The sequence below is a fragment of the Lissotriton vulgaris genome, chromosome 8, assembly GCF_964263255.1.
Source record: "Lissotriton vulgaris chromosome 8, aLisVul1.2, whole genome shotgun sequence".
In the NCBI taxonomy this organism is placed as follows: domain Eukaryota; kingdom Metazoa; phylum Chordata; class Amphibia; order Caudata; family Salamandridae; genus Lissotriton; species Lissotriton vulgaris.
The window spans coordinates 1,366,599,431-1,366,615,599 of record NC_141696.1 but is presented as its reverse complement, the minus strand read 5'-3'; positions in this window follow the sequence as shown (position 1 = coordinate 1,366,615,599).

Here is a 16,169-nt window from a genome sequence, read left to right as displayed (position 1 = left end):
TCCAATCAAGCATTCATGAAACTCAGATGATGGCTGGCTGCTGTATTAATGAAAAGTTGAATGCAGGTCCACAGAAAGGTCAAACGTGGAGAGCAGGTTGGCTGTATGCAAAGATGCTAAAGGAAAACTAACTGAAGGTGAAGGAACTCATCAAATACTGGGATCACATACAGTGGAGGTCCTAACACTGGGGGTCTGGTGCTTGAGTCGACACCCAGGATGCTCTGGAAACAGGTAAGCAGGAGCTTCTAGGAGAAGACACGCTATAAGCGGATACACTGAGGGGCTTATTTATCACCCCTTGCGCCACCGGTGCATCACTTTTTGTGACGCCCTGGTGGCGCAGGATCCTGCTCCATTTTTACCACACAGAACCAGGCCACTTTTTTGGCTTAATGCTGCCTTGCAAATATTGTTCACTTTAAGTCAGTTTTCTGCATTAAAGGGGTGTTGCTGGGGAAGTTCCGAACAACATTCATTATTTTTACACTGCCCCATATTTACGAGAAATAGTAAGTCTGAAGCAGCGCCCAAAACTTACGTCTCCCCAGGCGAGGCGTAAGGGAAGCACAACAAGGAGAAATATCTTTATTTCTCCTCCTTTTTCCTTTTTCTATATTTGCTGCACTCTGCAGCGCACATAGAAAGAGGAAAAAGCCTCTTGTGATTGTTTTTGTGCAGGAAGGTTTACCTTCCTGCACAAAAATAATCATCCCCGCAATGCAGGCCCACTTGCACCATGGTGCAAAGGTGCCTGCGTTGGTGCACAGCAGCTCATTGTGCATCAGCACAGGGGAAAAGGGCAGGAATGCGCTGTATCTGATAGCTACTGCGCATTCCTGCCCTTTTCTTTTGCCGTAGGGCAGTGCAGCAGGAAGGCCTGCGGCACTGCCCTACGGTAAAAAACTCATAAATGAGGCCGAATAGTTCTTTACTTGCGATGCTCTGGCCCAGGAGGAAGACACCCCAAGAGCTCTAGCCCTTGATGCAAGCATGTTGTGGGCAGTGGCAATCAAGGCAGGCATGCTCTATAATTTGGCTCCTAAGATAACCATGCTTAGAGTTCTTGCTCTGAAAGTAGACATAGCAGACAACAGAAATACTTGAAACCTGGGAAATAATAGCCTACAGTGGGCAGTGAATTGCTTTGTGTCAGTAATAAGACTATTACAGTTTCTTAGCACACACTCAAAAACACTGAAGTTACTTCATCAACACGGGTAAGACTATTTGTAATCTTAGAATCAATAGGGTCTGCCACTTGGCAGTTCATGCCTCTCTGTTAGAGTAAGTAGGCCAGAGGTCACTAGGTTTGTGGAGATCCTCCTATTTCCTTTGCACCACATGATGGCACAAATTCTTCAGAAGATGGAGTTATTGAATTCACCGGCTGTTCAATGTATAGCATGCTAGAAGAAGGGAGATCAAACACAGAGGCAGAATTGTGTTTCTTTTTTATTGCAAGGTTCATCTCACTCTCAGCAGTTACAGAAAGAGCTCCAACATAGGGCACTGTGTGGCATGTGAGTATATGGTAAATGGGTGGTCTATGCACTCCTTATTTTAGGCTTATGTGTGATCTGGTTGAATTCTATCTTTCGATCAGTGTGCTGTGTCTGATTGAGTGTACCTAAACACTCTAATGAAAATGAAAGTAGTGGCTAGCTAGCTAAATAGCCTGCTAGACTCAGGCACGCACTACTAAGAAGGATTTACAAACTTTAAAACAGTTTTAACATTAAACTTAAAACACAATAATCATTCAGTTAAATTTATTTTAATGAAAAGATTTATATTAATTTTTTTAGTACTCAATTCAACAACTTCAATAGTCAAAAAACATCTTCCCTATAATGTTTACAATGAACATAAATATATATAATTGATTAATGCAATTTTCATTCTTTAAACAATGCAGATGTTGGTAGCCCAATGCATTCCGGGACTTTTCATTGTCCCTTTGTCAGGGGAAACATTATAAATCAAAAACATAATTAAAAAAAACAAATATCTTCAGCACATAGGGGGATCTATAAGTTTAGCTGTACATTACTGTAGCATAATGCGACATAATTAAAGATCATCACAATCAAATAAACAATGTATAATTGCAAAACCAGCTGTGTTATGTCATCATGAATATGAAAAACATCTGTGCAATACCTTCACAAAATCCACTTACTCTGAACTTAAGGGAAAAAGGAAAACACCTTCTGATTATAATGCTCAATAGTTCGGTTCTTCATTATTCTGTATGGTGGAAAAAACATATGAATCAACCAACCATCACCCAAAACTAGTCTTTCAACGTGACTGGTACATGCTCAAAGAGTCAACTTACTATCAGAGTTATAATTCCGATATCGCACCACCTAGATGTATAAATCGAAACGTAAACAATGAGAGCAAAATTCTACTGAAGACATCATCTTATTGAAAATCATATAAATCTGATACCCGCACGTACCGTAATTAGCAAATCCTTGTTCTCCCTTCAGATGAACCCGAGTTGATAGAGCGTTGTCGTATAATTACAATACCTTAAAAAGAGAGGAAACCGAAAGCTATGACCAGAGCTTTTCTTTGCGTATGAAATTAATCCTATCTACTGAATTTTACACTTGTACGTACCGTAGAACTCAAGTGCAAACACTTCTTAGGAAGCTGCCATGAACTCCATGATCGTCCGGTCATGTGACAGTGAATGTCAGCTTGATGGGACTATGTATTTAACAATACTCTGTGCCGTTTAGCCTGCGTGACCATGTCATTGTCTAAGTTACCATACAATGCTAAATGCAAACAACTTTATAAAAAAAGCTCCATGATTACCCGTAACTCTTACGGCAGAAAAAACAAATGCAATACTAACAGGTTTATTGAAAAGCTCCAGTAATTACCCGTGACTCTCGCAACAATGAAAACCATCCACCGTCGAGCGAGTGAACATAGTACAACAATAGATACAATGGTAACAACATGCCTCCCAAGACGCAAACCAGCATTATTCCTGAGCGAAACTACAAAGTTAAAAATAGTTTAAAAAATGATTTAAAGACACTACAGCTCTAGTGAATATATCAGCCCAAGTGAAACTATGACAAAATAAGAAAAATAAAAAGTAATGTACTGTGCAAGGAAGAAGAAGTAAGAACATGTTTGTCCCATGAACACACACTCTAGTTGTCAATATACAGACATCATATATTTGTTTGCAGAAAACAACTCATTTCCATACTGTCATTAAGATCCCTGGGGGTCATTGTACCGAAACATTTAATCCAAAATGTCTCCCTCTGGAGCAATCTTTTATTTATGTAAAAACCAACTTTAACACCAACTGACTCAATTATCTGAAATCTCAACTGTGCTATTGAGTGGTGTTTCTCTGACCAATGTGTGGCTAATGTTGAGGAGATAACTTTATTGCGTATTCTACTATTATGTTCTGAAACTCGCATTTTTACTTTTCTTTCAGTTTTGCCTACGTAGAGTAAACCACATTGACACTTAATTGCGTAAACAACATTACTTGTGTTGCAATCTCCTTTATATCGTAATTTGATTTTTTTCACCGGTGTGTGGGTGAGAAATAATATTCCCCAGGGTAAAAATGTTATAATATACACAGTTTGTGCAACGTTGCATTCCAACAGTCTCACTTTTAGGCAATGATTTTTTACTGCTTAATAGCTCCTTCAAATTCTTGGTTCTTGTATAGGCAAACAGTGGTCGCTCCAGATAAATATTCTGAAAATCAGGTTCCAACTGTAAAAGTTCCCATCTTTTATTGATGATATTCTTTATTTTTTGTGAATTGATTGAGAATTTTGACACAAAAACGTTCCTTTTAGTATCTGCTTTATCCTTTTTCATTAACAGTGTCCGTCGATTTAGTTTCAATGCTTGTGTTTCTGATTCATTAAGTAGTTTGACTGGATACCCAGGTTTCTCATATTTTGTTTTGAATTCAAGAATATTATAATGACAATCATCTTCATTTGAAAATATTCGTTTCAATCTCAAAAATAGAGAATATGGTAAATTGTTCAAAAGACTTTGTGGGTGAAAACTGCGATAATGCTGAAGACTGTTTTTATCTGTTGTTTTTTGGTATAGGCTCGTGGTCAGTCAATGGTTACACATTTCAACCAAAACATCCAAAAATGCTTTTTTGTTTCTGTTGATTGAATAAGTAAACTGTATCCTTAGATTCTTAGTGTTCAAACTGTTGATATTTTGAATCAATTTGATTTCCGTGCCAGACCAAATGATAAAAATGTCGTCAATGTATCTACAAAAAAAAGTTGAATCTTCAATCCAATCATCATTCTGAAAAATATGTTCTTCCTCTTACTTTGCCATAAAGGTATTAGCGTAGGCAGGAGCTCCTGCGAAGCCCATAGATGTACCATTCAGTTGGACAAATAATCTGTTTGACCATTCAAAATAGCTATGGTGAAGGCAAAAGTGAGTCAGTTCAAGTTAAAAAATTGGATTTGTTGTAGTTTCAGGATGTTGCAGTAGTAGCCATTCGAGTGCTTCCAATTCTTCTGAGTGGGCAAATGATGTGTACAGTGATATTACATCAATGGTACACAATAGATATTCCTTCTCTGTTAGTAAGTTAATAATCTCCAATTTAAGGATGAAATCTGCTGTATCTTGAATGTATGTGTGCCATACTTGAATCAGTGGTTGAAGACAGTGGTCTATTATTTTGCCAGCTGGTTCAAAGAGTGAACCATATCCCGACACAATAGGTCGGAACAGGGGGATCTTCCTAGCTCTTTTGGACCTTAGGCAACATGTAAAGTTTTGGTCTCCGTGGGAATTTGGTTATAAGGAATTTGGCCATGTCCTCAGAAATCCATTCCACGTCAAGTGCTTTATCAACTAGTTGTTGGAGAAGTCTCAATAATTCCATAGTCGGATATTGCTCCAGTGGCATGTAGATGTTAGTGTCTTCCACATGTAAATTGACTTCAGTATTATAGAATTCCGTATCCATGAGAACAAGAGCGCCACCCTTGTCAGCTTTCTGAAAGGTAAGTTCTTGTCTACCCGTAAGTTGTGTCAAAATGCTTTTGTCAATTCGGCTCATATTGCTGGGCATCCTCCTGTTGGTTTTGTTATTGAATTTTTTCTAATCTTTGAGTACGAGTGATTCAACCAAATCTAGTGTTTTATGCGCAACAGGAGCTTAAAATGTGCTCTAAAGGTCTAAAACGTACACATTCTGGTCTTTGAATTTCTTGTGGAGGAACCACGTTTTCAAAAAAGTTCCTTAGTCTCAATGTCCTCATGAATTTGTAAAAGGAGATATAATTCTCAAAACTGGAGCCTGAATATGTTGGCACAAAAGTAATGCCCTTATTCAAGATCTCTTCCTCTTTTGATGACAACTTATAAGATGAGATGATAATTATGAGGGTTTCCCTTGACTTCTCGTGACTGGGGACAAAAAAGAAAATTGTTGACCTGAAGAACCTTGTCTTTCCATTAGTTTCTCCATTGTAGATGACTGTAATAATTGTTTTTGCGAGTTCTTCTGTAATCAGAAGGATTAGTTCCAAAGAGCACTTATTTAGGATCTGGTACCATTTTTCCATGAATTGTGAATTATGTTGTAACCGGTATAACATGGGTTTAATGAATAACCTCAGACCTCGTGGGATCCTTTTGACCTTATGGCTTTGGATTATTGTTGATGCGTGGAGCCTCTGATTCAATTCTCTGCTTGCGCTGAATTCAAGTTGTTCGGTGAAAAAAACATATGAATCAACCAATCATCACCCAAAACTAGTTTTTCAACCAGATCACAAATAAGCCTAAAAGAAGGAGTGCATGGACCACCCATTTACTATTTCTTCTTACCTAACTTGATCTATAGCACCCAGAGAGTAAAACGATACCTTCGTTAACGTACAATAGAGCGACCACAAGAGCATATTCAACAGAACAAGCTTCAGAAATCTATGGTCTAATTCATGAGGTTAGCAATTTACAAGCACATAGCGGTTCTATAAGTCATCAACTTTAACAACCACAATGGTTCCAGCTATTGGATGGAAAAGACATTATTATGTTTCAGGAGACACAGGCTGTTGGGAATCTACATATAGAGGGCTACCATTGTTTTAGTGTGATAGCACCTAAGCCTGATTTTGGTCGCGCAGTGGGAGGCTTGTTTATTGGGATTAAGATATTGGCCGGTGGCACAATCAGAGACTTATCAAGAGGGAACCCGAACATACAGATCTTGGAATTCAAGCGAAAGACCCGGATTTATTTAATTAATTTTTACAATAACGATTTTAATTCTGTACCCAACAAGAATTTTGAAGCACTCTCTAAGACCTTACAAAATCTTGAAACCAGTTTAGAAACAGAGGAGGAGATAGGGATTTTAATCGGGGGGGATTTTAATGCGAAAATCTCAAAGAATTGCTGGACTGAGGATAGAAATCACTTAGATCAAGCTGAAAGAAGGGGTATTGAATTAGTCAACATATTAACTGAGCACACTCTCAGTAATGCTATGGACACAGGTTACACTCCTAGCTCATATAATGCTCCTACGTTCAGAGGCAGGGATTGCTTTTCCACTATTTACTTTATCTTTATATCCCCCCATTTAATAGACCGCATAACAAAATCCAAAGTGACGGAAACATCGTTTGGCGATCATAACCCCCTCACAGTGACTCTGCACCTAGTCCCTAGCCATGTATATGCTAATTTAAATGGCGCAAGAGACATTACACCCTTGGGTGATGGTCTGCGATTAAAATGGAGGGGAGTTGACAGTGGGGCAATATTGGAAAGTGTAATAAGGGAATATCCCCAGTTAATCAACTCCTGTTTATCCATGGATGGGAACTGTTACAGAATAATCGCTGACTTTGATAAACTGTGTCTAGCCATAAAAACTTCTTTGTCAGTTCCACTGCCAAAGGAAGGGAAAGAGCCAAGGTTTTTTGATTCTGCCTGCTCATTAGCAAACATGGAATTGCGCAGGGCATTAACCACCAAACCAAGGTGCAAAACGGAGGTACAGGTAGCCAGGAAATGTTATAAACTCAAAATAGCTGAAAGAAAGGCTGCATTATTGACAGAACAGTGGGAGTCGCTGGTTGGCAGTGCAAACTTGAAAAGCAGCGGCCCCTTCTGGTCATCTGTCAGAAAAATGCGAGAAATGGGCAAACAATTAACCCCAATCAGTTGCAATATAACCAGCAGTTCCGGGGAGGTCCATTTTTCCAAAATCTATGCCGCACCACTCGAGGAATTAACTAGCTTTGCCCCTGGACAGCTCCGCGGCTTAGAGATCGATCTCCATGAGGTGGAAATAGCTATCAAAGAGAGCCCTGGGAACAAGGCCCCAGGTCCTGATGGACTGCCCATAGATGTTATCAAGTATAGTCCGGATCTATGGGCACCAATCCTCCTTAATGTCTTTAATAGTCTGCCAACAGTGCCCATGCCCACTACCTGGGCAACTAGCACCATAGTCCCAATTTTTAAAAAGGGCGAGAGGTCGGACCCAGTGAATTATCGTACGATCTCCCTTTTGGACAATACCTTAAAAATCTTGGGGCGAGTCATTTATAATAGGGTGGTAGAGTTGACTGAAGATACAGGTCTATTGGACCCGTGTCAGATGGGGTTCAGGAGCAAGGTGGGGACGGTTGAGCAATGCTTGAATCTAAAACTGATAATTGATAAGTATAGCGTTGCCCGATCGTCTCCTATTTACCTTGCGTTTATGGATCTTTCATCCGCCTTTGATCTAGTGAATAGATCTAAACTTTGGGCAACCCTCCTGAACTGTGGACTGGATGAGGCTCTTGTTAACTTCCTGGCCTACCTCCACACTGATCTCAAGGCACAAGTCAGGATTGGTATGGGTGGTGAAGTATCTGGACCTATCAACATTGGCAGGGGGGTAAGACAGGGGTGCGTTTTAGCATCCCTGCTGTTTATTATTTATATTAAAGGTCTAGCCAAAACCCTAAAACAAGTGACTATTGATGTACCAATAATCCAGGGGCAACCATTACCAGTTTTATTATACGCAGACGACGCGGTCCTTATGGGCCGAACACCAAATGCCCTCCGTTTACTTTTTAAAATTTTGTTCAATACATGGAGGGCTTAGATCTGCGTGTAAATTTAAAAAAATCTTTTATTATGCCATGTGGGCCCGGGAAACAAAAGCTCAACACCATACATATAGGGACAGATACATTAGAATCTGTAACCACATTCCCATATTTAGGGCTGGTTTTCGCTGCGAACAGCTCATGGAGTGGGCACTCGGCCTACACCATGGGCAGGTTCTCGAAAGCCACCAATTCTATTTTGAGCTTGTCTCGTCCAAAGAGAATAGATGCCACCAGAGCTATTTTAATTTTTTTTAGATTACAGTGCTTACCTGTAGCTACATACGGGGCTGAGGTCTGGGGATTGGGAAAAAGTCCAAGTATCCAGCGAGAAGAAAGTTGATTCTGTAGAAAAATACTGGGCACCCCAATCTCATCTTCCGAATTTATTTGTCATGAGGAACTAAACCTCCCCTATGTATGTGACTTTATTAGAACTAGACCAGCTCTATTCTGGATCAGGATCTGGAGGAATACCTCAGCCACTCTAATGCAAAATATTATAAAAGACTGTCTTAAATGTGACCATGGCCTGGCGATCCCCTGGCTTGCAGGAGTTTTAAAAACATTGAGTGCCATGGACAGAGGAGATCTTTTATCCGACCCAAGTAGGATTGAGCCCAAAGATAAAATTGAGGTCAAGCAAGCACTGTATGCATTTTATAATTCTGAACGAATGGAAAGGGAAACCCTCAAATCAACTGTTGTGAGTTACATGGGGAATGAATAATGTAGGAGACCACTTCCACCCTACCTCACTTTACCCATGACCAATTGGGAGAGATCACTGTTGTTTCGCCTAAGGGCGGGCTCAGTGAAATTCCTACTGGGCTTTCCTTTGGGTTATAAACACACAACACAATACGATCCATGTCCGTGTAATGGTATTAGTAAACAGAACGATTTGCACTTTCTATTCTTCTGTAAATCTTATTTAAAATATATCAATTGGTTTTTAATTCCTTATTTTAGAAAACAAAGACCCCTTTCGTTGGGGAAATCTTATACAATGTAAATTAATACTTGTATAGCGCACTACTCACCCTCAAGGCGCTTGTACGAATACCACTGTGGAACCCATCTTGGCTTTCCCTGTGAGGCGTCCACTCCTGAGCATCCCCAAGGTGGAGGCCAGGCATCCTTTTTTAGCATTGTGGGGGCCATTGTGGAGATTAAGCAAGCTATTGCCCGGAGTTGCAGAGTGGGACTCCGTGATTGGAATAGGCACTGAGGCGAGAATTATCAGGTCCGTGGATTTTTTATATTTTTTTAGTCCAAGACCCGCCGAGGCGGGGAATTGAACCCTTGCGTCAGGCCAGACCTCTGCATCAGGGTCTGCCGCTCTAACCATTGAGCCACACGTCTCCCTGGACACAGATGAACTAATTTTTCGCACTAGCACTTTTCTGAGACTTATAACATGTGTGCGCAAAATGATGGAAAACCCCTGAAAATAGTCTTATGAGAGTTGTATTAGATTTTTTAATAATTATGAATTTTGTAATTTTGATCTGTCATGTAATTGAATTGTTCCAATGTGGTACTTTTATGAATTTTATGAAATTCAAATAAAGGTCTTTTGAACTTGAACAACTTGAATTCAGCACAAGAAGAGGATTGAATCAGATGCTCCACGCATCAACACAAATCCAATACCATAAGGTCAAAAGGATACCACAAGGTTTGAGGTTCTCCATTAAGCCCATGTTATACCAGTTACAACATAATCCACAATTCATGGAAAAATGGTACCAGATCTTAAATAGGTGCTCTTTTGATCTACTCCTTCTGATTATAGAAGAACTCGCAAAAACAGTTGAAGAGCTGACTGTCGAGATCCAAAGCATTCGTATGAATGTATAAAATAGAATGCCGGAAGACGAGTGGATGAAATATTTGGAAGATCCCAATCAAAAACTTGAAGAATACGGCAAAGAACTCCAGGAAACAAAACTTTGCAAATTCAAACGCGACACAATTGATTATAAATTGAATGAGGCATACACCTGGGCAGAGGTGTATGCCCAAAGATGGTTTACAAGATGGCCAAACACATCATCAGAGGAGAGCATAGCCACCGAAAAAGACACAGATTCATCTAGAGCTCCAAATAAATTATTGCAATCATCTACAATGGAGAAACCAACGGAAAAACCTGGTTCTTCAGGTCAACAAGTGTCTTTTTGTCCCCGGTCACAAATTTAGAACATCCACCAGACACGACACTACAAAAAGAAAACAAAAAACTAGGAGAGGACAGAGAAAAGGAAAAAGTGAAAACGCAAGAAAAGCCTGAGGAGTCAAGGGAAAACCTCATAATTAACATCTCATCATATAAGTTGTCATCAAAAGAGGAAGAGATATTGAATAACTTGATGTTGGCAATCGCGAACGAGGAAAAATCTCGCTGGGAGGTGGAGTTTCCTCACTCGCGCTCACCAACTTGACATTGGTGAAGGTTAACGAGCAAAAAAACTGCGCTCCACGAAGTGGAATTTTTGGAACTCCGCGAGCTCCACATAACAGTGCGGGAAACGCCGCAAAGTCCGGGAGCGGACCGGAGCGGAGCGGAGTTCACCGCTCAGGGTTTTCCATATTTAATATACCGCTTTGCATCAGGTAAAGTACTCACGATGAGTAAGTACCCTTCATAACACCAAACATGGTTTTGAAACACGCCACATATATTTTGAGTCAGTCACAATGTCAGAGAAATTCGAGGATTTTATCATCAGGCGCTAAGCCAAATAGTGCTAAAAACCGACCTCTAGGGAAGATAAAATATTACCATAGCCTTAAAAAATGTCTAGGTAAACGTTACAGGTGAAAAGAACATTTGTTTTGTTGCATATCACAGCTGAAGAGAAAATCTGTTTTGTTGCTGTTTTTTAGCGCCAATTGCCAAACAATGGGAAGAAAGCTATAATAAATATAAATAAATAGTTCTGTTAAAACAACAGAAATGCACGGCTAGTGTAACAACACTCTACTTAGCCGGTGCTATCTGCTGGACAATGGAAGTGACGTATTGCTGCCTGTACCTGTGAGGAGGCAGCAAAGAAGAGCGACGCAGGAGTTGAACCAATGGTAAGTAACAGGTGCGAATAGAGAGGTATTATTGATGAAAGCAGGTCTCTCAGACAGCGCATGCGCACTGTAGGCTCGACTTAAACATGTAGAAAATCCATAGAGTTACTCTCACCAACTGAACTTTCAGACAAGCTAACATGTCTGTTCTCCTTGGGATATGAGTGCAGACCCTAAGAATTGTTCAGAACAAGAGGGGACAGGTTCTGATGCGAACACCAAAGAAAGCATACAGTTTTTTTCACCCTTTGTAAAGAAAGTAGTTTAAATTCTGAGAATTTGTCACATACAAGGGTATTTCAGTCCCAATGGTTTATAGTATGATAAAAGGGTCTGAATTGTTTATTTTCAAGCCGTAAGTGTAGAATATTAGATCTAAATATACCCAGTGTGGGCAGTTTATCTTTTTCTGCAAGGACAATAATGGTAAATCTAAATGTGGGATTCTTGTAAAGTGCACTGTTACTCTACCTGAGTGTCTTGGTGATGAAGACCGCTGGGGAACCCGTCCTGATTTTCCCTGTGAGATGGTCCCTTTCTGGGTATTTCCAGGGTGAAACCAGGCATCCCCGGCATCTGTGGGGGGCCATTGTAGAGATGAGGCAAGCTTAATGCCCAGAGTTACCGAGTGTGTTCCCTGGTTAGAGTAGGTACTGAGGTGAGAATTATCGAATCCGTTGACCCCTGGTCCACGACCCTGCCGCATCGGGAATTGAACCCTGGTCCCGGGCCGTTCTCTGCTTACAGGTCTGCCGCCTCTAACCAGTGAGCCACACCTCTCCACTAGAGAGGTGGACTTGGCAACTTCATAACTGGTAACAATACTAAACTGTGGCTTATATACTTGCTGCTTGTTTTCTCTTCTTTTCTTGATAATCTGTATTTGTTCACTTTGATCACATAACTTTGAATGCATAATTACATGCAGCCTCTTTAGCATTACGTTCTGTCATTGGGTAAGGTTTTGAAAAGTGGACTATATCAGATTATGTAATGTTTCTCCTTTTCTTTGACTGTTTTGCCATTGAGTCTTCTATTTTATAAACAGTTCCAACACAAATCTGGGATTCAGAGGTACCCTTTCCCTTCAAACAGAGCAAGGTATCATTTTCCCTTTGCTAGGCTGATATAGTTATGGAGGAGGATCAAAAGAGCTCAAATCCTGTCATGCAAGTGTTTGCGAGCCAATGGACAAAATATTCACCATATCAATGCACTTTCTTCATAAGGAGTTTCTTTGTTTCCGTTGTATTAGTTTACTTATCAAATAACAAAGTAGGCACTAATGCCCAGATTCACAAATGTTTAGCATCGGGTTAGCATTCCCTGTTTAATACTAACCTAATGCTAAACCATTTTGGGGATTTGCAAACCAACCCTGATTGGTATTAGCATTAGTTTGAATGGAAAAGTAACGGAAAGCTGCGCAAAACACTCCTTTGCATTACTTGCGTCAAGCGGGCTTTAATTCCCATGCAACCACCCATCATTTCTGATGCTAAACCCTATCTACTAACAATATTAGACAGGGTTTAGCGCCAAAAATGAATGCCGCTGTAAAGACGATGTTAAAAGGTGAATTTCTTTCATTTCTCCTTCATTTTGTGATTTGGCATGTGTGCTGCACTGTGCAGCATTCATACACAGTAGGAAACGTTTTGAAGTGTGTCTAAGCATTGTATTTTGTACAGGAAGTGTATCCTTCCTGTACAAAACATATGCAAGACTTAGGCACACAACCTAGCACTATGATGCTAAAGTTTGTGCCTGGGGGGGGCGTGGCTGAGACAATATCCTGCATTGATTCGTGCATTTAAAGGAGACGAAATCCTGCTTTTCTTGCTTCCTCAGAAGTGGCACACCTGCGGCAAAAAACAGTGCTATTCTCTGCCGCCTGCGTTGCTTATTTGTCGAGATATGAGCCCCAGAGTGATGAGCGCGGTGGAGAGGAAGGAGCCGGCAAAGGGCGCGGCGGCAGCGGTTAACTGTGATTGGAGCTCCGCTAAAGGCCTGCGCGGTGCTGACTGCAGATCTTGGGACGCCACAAAACAACCCTACTAGAGTGCGCAATAGGACCAGACATCATTGAATTGCTGACGTAAGTGGAGACAAGGACATTCGCCGAGATGAGGAGTGCCTGAGGAAGTTTCCCGTGAACTGACGACGCCATTTTGGAATCAGAGGCGGAGCGTGCACCCGGGCCGCCAGGAGTGGCGATGAGTGCCGATCTTGGTTTCACGGTTGATCCGGTGAGGCAGGTGTGGTAGGCTGCGCTGATCTCAGGGTACATGGCGGACTTGGGGAGTTGCTGGAGCCCATTAACTGGTGAGCGCACCATCACGTGACGGTGTTGGCCATTCCACCCTGGTGAGCACGCCTCCCTTAATAAACCGACCGGTGGGCTGCGGATCGCTGCTTTGCACTGTGGAGGTCGGTATACCTGGTCCGGCAAGTGTGCGCCTGTGCTCATGGCATGTTGGATCTGATTGCACACACATAAAGGGAAGGTGGAAGGTGGTGAATGGCACCATGAGGTGAGGCGAACTGTGGAGGCCACTTCTGAAAGTTGTGCTTGCTACATGCCTTGGGATGCTGCTGTCTGTAACCTCTCTGAAGGGTGCTGTGAGTGCCAACTCCCCCTCTCCCGTCAAAACACAAGAAGAGGACGGAGAGGGTGCCAGTGGTACATGGGAAGCTGCCATATACTATTTGACTATGGTCGACCCGCAAACGGCAGAGACCTGTGTGCTGAGAATGAAGCAACCTAGGCAGGGAAGACATCGCTAAGCCTATAAGTTGCTGCGGAGGTGCGCCCACTGCCGGTAAATCCTGGGCAAGCAAGATGCCAAGCAGCCCAAAATTAGTTTTGATTAGAGAAGAGCAACTAGGCAGATATAATCTGAGTCAGAATCCGCCACAGGAGGGTCTGCTGAGGGACCGTTGGGTGATCAGGGGGAGGACATCTCCACACTTATGCTCGAAATGCGGTCCAGCCTTTGCACCTTTGACGCAAAATTCGACACACTCACAACCCAAATGGAATCGCTGAAAACCCAGGTTGGGGTTCATGAACATAGATTAGAAGTAGTTGAAAATAGGCTCCTCCACGGCCAACCCTGGCAAGAATATTGAATTATCAAGACCGCGATATGGTACTGTTCCAGGCGCGAGCAATCGGTAAAATAACGCATCAGGGCAACCAGGTCGCCTTCTACCCAAACTCCACCCCGGCAGTGCAGGCAGCAAGGCGTGAATTCCTGCCGGTGAAGCGAATCCTTTTGCAGGTGCAAATCCCTTACTTGCTACTATATCCCGCTAAACTTAAAGTGTCTCATGACAGCTCCGCCCACTTCTTCAGAGAAACCAAATTTGATCTAAAATTTGCGAAGCTCATCGGTGGTAAGTGGACCAAGAACAGTCCTAGAACGGAAGAAGCGACTGACCACCATCTAGGTGACAATGACTGAACAGCGAGGTGCGGTATTTTTTGTTCGCCTATGAATAACGTGCATAGCACCTCTTGTTTAGATTTTTGAATTTGGGTGAGGGAGTGTATTTGTGTTTTGTGCTGGCTCATCACTTTACCCTTTTGACTTGATAACTATATCGTCTGCTAATAGTACATGTCAGCTTGGTCAGTTCATGCATGTAGAAACACGCTGGGGGGTGTACAGGGATATATTTTGCCCCAGGGCATTATTGTTTATTCTTTAAAATTGTTATCCTAGTTGCTGCGGATGTGAGAGTATGGCATGTGCTTGGAATTGTAAGATGGGAGGTGATGACAGACCTTTTTGATTAGTAGTATCATTTTGTCATGTTGCAGGTTTGTTTCCTTGTAGTTTCTTGGCCACCCTGCTTAGGCAGGGTAGTAGGCCGGTGATCATTCATCCCCATGGAAGTTTTCCCAAAACTATGCTGTTTTATGTTTTATTATGAGACCAGAGTAAACTGCTTGACATGGAATATAAGGGGGCTCAATGACAGTAGGAAGTCCAGGTTGGTGCATGCATACCTAACAAGACACAATATCGATGTATGCATGCTGCAAGAAACTCACCTACATGCGATGGGGTGCGATGGGGTCCATATACACATCAGTATATTCAAACTACTCCCATGGGGTGGCAGTGTTGGTGAAATGAGGGATTGACTGGAGTGAGACAGAGGTAAAAAGAGAACCTGACGGACGATACATTATATTGCTGGGCTCACTGGGTGGTGTTTTATTAACCTTGGTAGCAGTGTATGGACCTACTACAGATTCCCCCAGTTTTTTCCGAGATGTCTGGGCTAAGCTCAGGACGACTGGGTGTACCACGGTTTTATGGGGAGGGAACTTCAATGCCATTTTAAATTACAACTTGGATAGGCACGGCGAGGTCACATCATACCGCTGCCGGCAAAGTCCTGAATGCTTTATTAGACGATGGGGACATGGCTGACGTCTGGCGCCTACGCAACCCACTGACTAGGGAAGGCACTTGTTTCTCTGAACATCGTAGAGCCTGGTCTCATCTGGATTATTAGTTGAAAACAAGGGATGTGGCCAGCTGGGTAGTGGGGGTGATGCACTTGCCTAGAACGCGATCGGATTACTCCCTGTGCCTCTTTACAATCTCACTCCCTGACGCCATGCAGAGGGCGTTTTCATGAAGGCTGCCCCCATATGCGTTATTAGATGAGGCGTTTAAGGAGAAAATCCGTACTGATATAATTGATTACTTTACACTTAAAACAGGTACCATTGACACTGAGGCCTCATTGTGGGAGGTGTTCAAATTGGTAATCAGGGGACAGTGTATTTCAAGACAAGCGGGTGTCCTTAAAGCCATTAGACTCACATTACGTAACATCGAGACTCAAATAAAAGGCCTGAAAACGTGCATATATTCTGAGGATAAGCCTCCTCTCTTA